The following is a 10,200-nucleotide window of genomic DNA, read 5'->3' as shown; positions in this document are numbered from 1 at the left end:
AGAGTAGCAGCGATGCTAGGAAATCGATGGAGAAGGCTGAGGCCTAGACTTTCCAGCGGTCAGTGATGGTCGGTGAAGGCGGGCCATCCCTAGCTGGAGTGAAACTTCCTCCGTCGAGCCGAACAGAACTCAGTAACCTGGCCTAAGATTTGTAGTTGTCGGCTCCATGGCTGAGTAGAGTATAACGGGCATAGGAATGAACAAGAGGGATATGCGCGCTTCGCCGCGCCATTTTTCACTTGTTTGATTTAAAATGTTTTTTCTTTGATTTAATGTTTTTTTTGCCTTTGGGCTGTTGCAGTTAGCTGCCTCGTATCACCTAAGCCTATCCTGATCAGGCACTGCGATGAATTATTTTAGCTTGAGGCAAGTAATAGGTGCTGGAAATAATTATAACATTGAAATTCCAGCAATATATACAACAATCAAACATCCATATATCCGGTTGGGAACTGGAAGACATTTGCAAGATAAATAAGTGGACGACCGACAGTGGGCAAGGAACACGTCCAAAATAAATGTAGCAAACAAACACTATACAACTACTCACTTTGTTATTCCATTAGAATATTGTGCCAACTGCCTTGGAATTTCTGTCTTTGGTAAGCTTGGGGCAGATGATCGATTGGCAGCATCAATGCTCTGCATACCTACGCATAGAGTAAGACAAAAAATTAAATCACTCATACAGAATCATGAACATAGGCAAACACGTTGATGCCACAAAGAACTTAGGATAATTAGAGGAAGGAATAGCATAACATATTTAACAGAAGTGGATGAGAATCTAACGACAAAACTAACTCACTGAATCATCAAGAGTTAAACAAGAGAAGGAATACATGGCTAACATTTCCATATCTTATAGTGTGAATGTGTAGATCATGCAAAAACTTCCAGCCACCTTTAACTGCAAGAGAAAATTAAATTCAAATGGAAACAAAAGGATACTAAGTCTTTTCTAATAAAATCATATATTATAAAGCACAACACAATAAAATACTACATAAACAGGAGTGGCTGTGAAATGAACCTCTAATTAGTGCAGACCTTACCTACTTTGAAGTCCCACGCTTTATTTTTAGCCATTGCTGGATGAAGCCTTAATGAAGTTGGGTGGCAATTAGGTACTACTTCGATAAGTTGCATTTTTGGTGCTTAAAAACTGATGTTGAAATGATACTGCACATTTCTCAAATGTTACTATGTATATGGATTACCACAGACCACAGGTAATCACCATATGCTTCAGGTATTGAACAACTAAATATTTAGCAAGGGATGGCATAGATATAGTATGCCGCCTATATGACAGAGTCAAGTATTTGTCTATTTCACACAACGCGATGTAAACTAGTCCATGATCAATTACTTGGTGTTTCTCTCTTAAATAGTTAGTTATCATCATGTCAAAAGAAAAAGTTACAAGTTATCACATACAGGTGTGTTAATATTGTCTAGAACCTGACACGATCTTCAAGATCACACTTTGACCATCAATGTATTGAAGGAATTAAAAGATGAATAACAGTTTAGCTTATTAGAGGATCATACGAAGCGAGGAGGAAAACAAACATAGTGCTAGTGCCAACAAAGCAACATAAATGCCTACCTGAAAGCTATAGGGATTAAGGGAGGAATGAGCGGGAAAATGGTTCAGTGTTATTTGGGGTGGACAAATAAGTTTAATTATGAATGGATTGTTCAAATGAAAGAATTAAAGTAGTAGAAGGTCAACTTTTTCTTTTGGTTTAGTGATTAAAATGAAAGGGAGAATCAATGTAGAAAAAATACATAACTATCCACTTATTTGACCCTGAAAACTATCAAGATCTTTAGAAATTCTTGTCATTTTACCTGCACCAGAGCAGAGTTATCTTTTCATGAACATATTCTTCTCAAATTTGACTCTTGCAGCCACAACTGCATCCTGCCTTTTCAGATGGTCTATTGTTCTGGTTAGACTACATGATTCTCTTCCAATAATTGTCGCCATTGTTAATCAATGGTCCATCCATAGCGATCTTGAGCTTCCACATATTACAGAAAAAAAATCTTCAGCCACTACTGAGTCTTAGCTGATGGGAAAAAGGATGTAAGGGTCAGAAATGTTACTCCCTTTTACTCTTTCAGATTTCCGCCAGACTACCCGTGCAGCAGGGTAACTCTGTTTGTGCATGCAATAAATTTTATTTTGATGTAGTTACCTATTTTGTGATCATGGTGATACTATACTCTCTTTGATGTATAGTTGGCAGCTTGGCACATTGAACACCTCTTTTTCCCTTGCAAGAAAAGATAAGGCTTCTTTCTGTATCCTTCATGTTTCAAATATTACTGACATGCAACCCTTGATACACATATGCCCATCATGTCTTCAAACAATTCGTTCACATACTTCGCTTTGATGCACCTATATCTTCTCTAAAATTGCAATATTTAATGATGCTATTTTCGTCTGAAAAACTATGATGACTCAAAAGGGCCTATACATCAGTCAAAGCAATTGTTTTCATCATGCATTGCTTGATTCTAGCTTCCTGAAAGTAGGGAAAAGGTTGTATAAATGAACACCAAAATAACAGACCATAACTTGCATAGTTTTGTGTTGCACCATTTCCGAGTTACAATCATCGATTGACCCATGACATACAAAAATTGACAGAAGACCATGCACATCAATCAGCAACGCTAATACAACTGCAGTTTTGAGAACATGCAGTGCGTGAAAGGTAAGAGAATGTTGAGCATCCTGTTAGGTTAGCATGAGTTTGACAAAGGCAACTGATCTACATATTTCAGTACCTAAAGAGTGTTAATGGTACTATTTCCATAATGAACTTACAGAATGCACTATCCAAAAGAATCAATAGTCATGGGTGTTGATACAAAGGAGAAATAAAAGGAAGTCCTTACAAAAGAAAAACAGCTTACTGCTAATGAATTAGTCATGATCAACATACAGATGTCATATATATGTCTGAAACATATGCATATTCTAGGAACTGTAGAGAAGAATGTGTTAGTACAATCTTTTCATTAAAGGAATGACTAACATATCTTGACAGAGATATTATTACGTGTCTTATTAGCCTACTTCAAACTGAGATAATTGCAACCTAGAATGAATAACTGACTATGACTGAAGTAGGTAACACGGGTGTAGAAACTATCATAGACACTCTCCCTCTACTTCCACATATGACTAGAGTAGGTAACACGGGAGTATAACTTAATATAAGACGCTTTTTGACATAGTCATAGACTCTAAAAATGTCTTATAAGAAGTTAGAAAGGTAGTAGTATGTTTTATACTATCCCTGTAAGGATGCCACTTCTGCTCTATGTAATTTGAAAATTCAATAGCAGTTTAATGATGTTATTATCCTTGTAACTTCTGCTCTCTTAATTATTTTCCGTCCATGAGCTCATGTTGCAGCCTGCAATTTGCTAAAAATAGTTGATGACAAAAAAATACTACCCGCTTCTTCCTCCTTGAGACCCTGATAGGCACAAAAGGATGTAGCCACTCGCCTATTCGTGCTTAATAGGCTCCAGGTTTAGGAAATTTCTTGTTTGCTGGATATACTCAAAGGAGACCAAAGACCTAAATCATTGGAAAAATTAAACATGAAGCATACAGAAATCATCCTGACAAAAGTGAAATTACGTACTCCATCCAGAGAGCTAACAAAAGTAAAATTTTAAATTACCTATTTCTCTAAAACTGGTGCCTCAAGCAAGAAAACGCACAAACCAAATCTGCCAACAAATCAGACATTAGGTAAAGAACTAAAGGATGATGATCCAGAGAACAAAGATTGAAAAAATGAACCCACTTGCCACATCCAAATCGAAGAACTCGACTGAAACATCAGCAACCCGTGCAACCTCGGCCCCTAGGGCAGAGCGGAAGCACATGCGGCCGCCGGAAGTGATCTTGGGCTGCAGGGTCTTGTGGGAGATTGGGACTGGGGACAAAGATGGTTGTCCTGTCACTGCTCCAGTCGGTCATTGATAGTGTTGCGTACGGGGAGGGGGGCGGGCCAGTGGGAGTCAGGGCAACGGAGTGGATGGCAGATAGGGGAACCTCGAGGTGGCCTGTAACCTATGGAGAAAGGAGCATGCGGCAAGCAACCTCGAATTGCATCACGAATCTCGGCGGGGAAACAACATGCAAGTTGTAGCCGAAGAGGATATCCACGGTGCCGGTCGGAGCTAGGTTGGCGGCGGCCGCAAACCCTAGCTTGGTGGCGCTCGAAAGTAGAGAAGAGAGATGGGTTGACAATAGGAGAGTGGGATACGAGCTTGGTTTGGGGGCAGCGAGCAGCGACGGCCCAACATAACGAATTACCGACTCCAGGTGGTCCCATTAGCCTCGATCAACCAGAGCGCTGTAATTCCTGGGAGCTTACAAACTGTAAAGATGAGAGGTGTGGGGTAGGAGAGCAAGGGTGGAGGGAGGGGAGAGCTTTGTGGTGGTGACACGACAGGCGGCCAGCCAACGGCCGCAGTGAAGCATCCGAAAGAGATGTGTATCGGGCTGAGGACAAGGTTGGGTAATTTGATTTTTTTACATACAGGGAAGTTCTAGATGAGATATATGAACATGTAAAGCGGTGGCTAAGAGCATGTATAGCCGGGCGCCTCAAACCACCCTGAAACGTCTGGGTGGACGGCCCGGTCAGTGACCGGTCAAAAAGATGTGACCCAAACAGGCGCCTCAAACGACCAAGCTGACCGGCACCCCTCACATCCAACTGAAATATGAGGTGGACATGGGGTGGTCCAGGCACGACCAGGCGCACCGCCATGTCAGAGCCGGCCCACGCTGCCCACTCGACCCCACATATATTCGTTTTTATACGCTTCCCAAACCAAACCCTAGCAACTCCACTCCACTCTCCTTACTCCACCCCCAAACTCCCGTCCGGCGATCTCCAGCATGGTGGGAAATAGATCTGACTCCGATCGTCTGGGTCCGTCGACTTGGGTGTCGTCCCGCGAGAAGGACAGCAAGGGCAGCCATGAATGTGATCGGAATATGCCCTAGAGGCATTAATAAAACTGTTATTATTATATTTCCTAAATCATGATAAAGGTTTTTTATTCATGCTAGAATTGTATTGACCGGAAACTTAAATACATGTGTGGATACATAAACAAATATTGTGTATCTAGTAAGCCTCTACTAGGCTAGCTCGTTGATCAAAGATGGTTAAGGTTTCCTAACCATGGACATGTGTTGTCATTTGATAACGGGATCACATCATTAGGAGAATGATGTGATGGAAAAGACCCATCCGTTAGCTTGGCATATTGATCGTTCAGTTTATTGCTATTGCTTTCTTGATGTCAAATACATATTTGTTCGACTATGAGATTATGCAACTCCCGGATACCGGAGGAATACCTTGTGTGCTACCAACATCAGAACGTAACTGGGTGATCATAAAGATGCTTTACAGGTATCTCCGAAGGTGTTTGTTGAGTTGGCATAAATCGAGATTAGGATTTGTCACTCCGTGTATCAGAGAGGTATCTCTGGGCCCTCTCGGTAATACACATCATAAGAAGCTTTGCAAGCAAAGTGACTGAAGTGTTAGTTGCAAGATGATGTATTACAGAACGAGTAAAGAGACTTATCGGTAACGAGATTGAACTAGGTATGAAGATACCGACGATCGAATATCGGGCAAGTAACATACTGCTACCTCTTGAGCACTGCGTTGGTTTTCCCTTGAAGAGGAAAGGGTGATGCAGCAAAGTAGCATAAGTATTTCCCTCAGTTTTTGAGAACCAAGGTATCAATCCAGTAGGAGGCCACGCTCAAGTCCCGTGCACCTAGACAAACAAATAAGAATCTTGCAACCAACGGGATAAAGGGGTTGTCAATCCCTTCACGGCCACTTGTAGAAATGAGATCTGATAGAGATGATAAGATAATATTTTTGGTATTTTTATGATAAAGATTAAAAGTAAAGATTGCAAAATAAACAAAGATAGAAATAGCTTGTTGACGGAAGATTAATATGATGGAAAATAGACCCGGGGCCATAGGTTTCACTAGTGGCTTCTCTCAAGATAGCATAAGTATTACGATGGGTGAACAAATTACTGTCGAGCAATTGATAGAATTGAGCATAGTTATGAGAATATCTAGGTATGATCATGTATATAGGCATCACGTCCGTGACAAGTAGAGCGACTCCTGCCTGCATGTACTACTATTACTCCACACATCGACCGCTATCCAGCATGCATCTAGAGTATTAAGTTCATAAGAACGGAGTAACGCTTTAAGCAAGATGACATGATGTAGAGGGATAAACTCATGCAATATGATATAAACCCCATCTTTTTATCCTCGATGGCAACAATACAATACGTGTCGTTTCCCCTACTGTCACTGGGATCGAGCACCGCAAGATTGAACCCAAAGCTAAGCACTCCTCCCATTGCAAGAAAGATCAATCTAGTAGGCCAAACCAAACTGATAATTCGAAGAGACTTGCAAAGATACCAATCATACATAAAAGAATTCAGAGAAGATTCAAATATTGTTCATAGATAATCTTGATCATAAACCCACAATTCATCGAATCTCGACAAACACACCGCAAAAGAAGATTACATCAAATAGATCTCCAAGAGAATCGAAGAGAACTTTGTATTGAGATCCAAAGAGAGAGAAGAATCCATCTAGCTAATAACTATGGACCCGAAGGTCTGAGGTAAACTACTCACACATCATCGGAGAGGCTATGGTGTTGATGTAGAAGCCCTCCGTGATCAATGGCCCCTCCGGCAGGACGCCGGAAAAGGCCCCAAGATGGGATCTCACGGGTACAGAAGGTTGCGGCGGTGGAATTAGGTTTTTGTGGTGCTCTTCGATGGTTTGGGGGTACGTAGGTATATATAGGAGGAAGAAGTAGGTCGGTGGAGCCACAAGGGGCCCACGAGGGTGGAGGGCGCGCCCAGGGGGGTAGGCGCGCCCCCCTGCCTCGTGGCCTCCTCGTTGGTTGCTTGACGTCCACTCCAAGTCCTCTGGATCACGTTTGTTCCAAAAATCACGCTCCCGAAGGTTTCATTCCGTTTGGACTCCGTTTGATATCCTTTTTCTGCGAAACACTGAAATAGGAAAAAAAAACAGCAATTTGGGCTGGGCCTCCGGTTAATAGGTTAGTCTCAAAAATAATATAAAAGTGTATAAATAAGCCCATTAAACATCCAAAACAGATTATATAATAGCATGGAACAATAAAAAATTATAGATACGTTGGAGACGTATCACATACCGATGGACAAATGTTGTCATAAGGTTCGACCGATAAAGATCTTCGTAGAATATGTAGGAGCCAATATGGGCATCCAGCTTCCGCTATTGGTTATTGACCGGAGAGGTGTCTCGGTCATGTCTACATAGTTCTCGAACCCGTAGGGTCCGCGTGCTTAAACGTTCGTTGACGATATAGCGTTATATGAGTTATATGATTTGGTGACCGAATGTTGTTCGGAGTCCTGGATGAGATCACAGAGATGACGAGGAGCTCCGGAATGGTCCAGAGGTAAAGATCGATATATAGGGCGATGATATTTGGACACTGGAAGAGCTTCGGGATGTACCAGGTAGAAATCAGGTCACCGGAAGGGGTTCCGGACACCCCGGGAGGGTAATGGGCCTATTGGGCCATTAGAGGGGAGCACCCCAGCCCACAAGGGGTTGGCGCACCCCCTATGGCAGTCGGCCAAGTGGGAGAAAGGAAAGGGGGGATTTGGCCTCCCCCTTCTTTCCCTCTCCCCCTTTCCCTTTTCCCCTCCAGCAAACATGGAAGGGGGCGCGGCCAAGGGCTGGAGCCCAAGTAGGATTCGGCCCTACTTGGGGCGCCCCTTGGCCTCTCCCATCTCCCCCCACATATATATATGTGGGAGGGGGCGCCACACATAACCACGAGAATTCTTAGCCGTGTGCGGCGCCCCCTCCACTGTTTACACCCTCGGTCATATTTTCGTAGTGCTTAGGTGAAGCCCTGCGGAGATAGCATCACCATCACCGTCACCACACCATCGTGTTGTTGTAACTCATCCACTACCTCGCCGTCTTGCTGGATCAAGAAGGTGTGGATGTCACCGAGTTGAACATGTGCTGAACGCGGAGGTGATGTACGTTTGGTACTCGATCGATTGGATCGCGAAGAAGTTCAACTACATCAACCGTGTTACTAAATGCTTCCGCTTATGGTCTACGAGGGTACGTAGACACACTCTCCCCTCTCGTTGCTATGCATATCCATGGATAGACCTTGCATGTGCGTAGAAAATTTTTGTTTTCCATGCAACGTTTCCCAACAGTGGCATCTGAGCCAGGTATATGCGTAGATGATATGCACGAGTAGAACACAAAGAGTTGTGGGTGGTGATAGTCATACTGCGACAATATTGTGGGATGAAGCGGCCCGGACCAACCTCACATGTCCACGCACATGAGACCGGTTCCACCGACTCAACTTGTTTTGCATAAAAGGTGGTTGGCAGGTGTCATTTTCTCCTACTTTAGTTGAATCGAATTTGACTACAGCCGGTCCTTGAAGAAGGTTAAAACAGCAAACTTGATAAATCACCTTGTGGTTTTTGCGTAGTTAAGAACGGTTCTTGCTAGAAGCCCGTAGCAGCCATGTAAAACTTGCAACAACAAAGTAGAGGATGTCTAACTTGTTTTTGCAGGGCATGTTGTGATGTGATATGGTTAAGATATGATGTGATATATGTTGATGTATGATATGATCATGTTTTGTAATATCGACAACCGACAGGAGCCTTAGGGTTGCCTCTTAATTATTGTATGAAATGCAAGCGCCATGTAATTGCTTTACTTTATCGCTACGCGTTAGCAATAGTTGTAGAAGCAATAGTTGGCGAGATGACCCCGACGCAACGATAGATATTAAGGTGTCGAGCCAGTGACGATGGAGATCATGACGATGCTTTGGAGATGGAGATCAAAAGCACAAGATGATGATGGCCATATCATGTCACATATTTTGATTGCATGTGATGTTTATCTTTTATGCACCTTATTTTGCTTAGAATGGTGGTAGTATTATAAGATGATTCCTTCACTAAATTTCAAGATAAAAGTGTTCTCCCCAAGTATGCACTGTTGCCAAAGTTCGTCGTTTCGAAGCACCTAGTGATGATCCGGTGTGATAGACTCTATGTTCACATACAACGGGTGTAAGACAGTTTTGCACATGCAGAATACTTGGGTTAAACTTGACGAGCCTAGCACGTACAGACATGGTCTCGGAACACTGGAGACCGAAATGTCGAACGTGAGTCATAGTAGATATGATCAACATAGACATGTTCACCATTGATGACTACCCTATCTCACGTGATGATCGGACATGAGTTAGTTGATTTGGATCATGTATCACTTAGATAACTTGAGGGGTGTTTATTTAAGTGAGAGTTCATTAGTAATTTGATTAATTGAACTTAATTTATCATGAACTTAGTCCTAATAGTTTTTGCATACCTATGTTGTAGATCAATAGCTCGCGATATAGCTCCCCTATTTTTGATATGTTTCTAGAGAAAACTAAGATGATGGTAGCAATAAAGCAGACTGAGTCCGTGATCTGAGGATTATCCTCATTGCTGCACAGAAGAATTATCTTCTTGATGCACCGCTAGGTGACAGACCTGTTGCAGGAGCTGATGTAGACGTAATGAACTTCTAGCAAGCTCGATATGATGACTACTTGATAGTTTAGTGTGCCATACTTTACGGCTTAGAATCGTGGCTCCAAAGACGTTTTGAACGCCATGGAACATGTGAGATATTCCAAGAGCTGAAATTGGTATTTCAGGCTCATGCCTGTGTTGAGAGGTGTGAGACCTCTGACAAATACTTTGCCTACAAGATGGAGGAGAATAGCTCAGCCAGTGAACAAGTGCTCAGAATGTCTAGGTACCACAATCACTTGAATAAAATGGGAGTTAATCTTACTAATAAGATAGTGATTGACGGAATTCTCTAGTCACTATCACCAAGCTACTAGAGCTTTGTGATGAACTATAATATGCAAGGGATGACAAAAACGATCACCGAGCTCTTCGCGATACTGAAATCGGCGGAGGTAGAAATCAAGAAAGAGCATCAAGTGTTGATGGTTAACAAGACCACTAATTTCAGGA

At 42.4% G+C, this 10,200-nt stretch overlaps 1 long non-coding RNA gene across 14 annotated transcripts in view; it reads right to left on the bottom strand.

Moving 5' to 3' along the window:
• The window catches only part of LOC123121070 (uncharacterized), an 8,162-nt gene extending 3,737 nt beyond the window's left edge, over positions 1 to 4,425 (bottom strand). For 6 of the 14 annotated variants that reach the window (XR_006459622.1, XR_006459623.1, XR_006459631.1 and 3 more), the window contains exons 1-3: positions 3,840 to 4,425; positions 3,714 to 3,762; positions 551 to 3,607 (exon numbers count right to left, since the gene is read on the bottom strand). This is a non-coding gene — a long non-coding RNA (uncharacterized lncRNA). The remainder of the gene's footprint in view (positions 1 to 550; positions 3,608 to 3,713; positions 3,763 to 3,839) is intronic. The other 8 variants (XR_006459630.1, XR_006459635.1, XR_006459634.1 and 5 more) reach the window with 7 other exon arrangements.
• Between the last annotated feature and the right edge of the window lie 5,775 nt (positions 4,426 to 10,200).

The sequence above is a fragment of the Triticum aestivum genome, chromosome 5D (assembly GCF_018294505.1).
Source record: "Triticum aestivum cultivar Chinese Spring chromosome 5D, IWGSC CS RefSeq v2.1, whole genome shotgun sequence".
Taxonomy (NCBI): domain Eukaryota; kingdom Viridiplantae; phylum Streptophyta; class Magnoliopsida; order Poales; family Poaceae; genus Triticum; species Triticum aestivum.
This window is presented reverse-complemented; position numbering and strand designations above follow the sequence as displayed.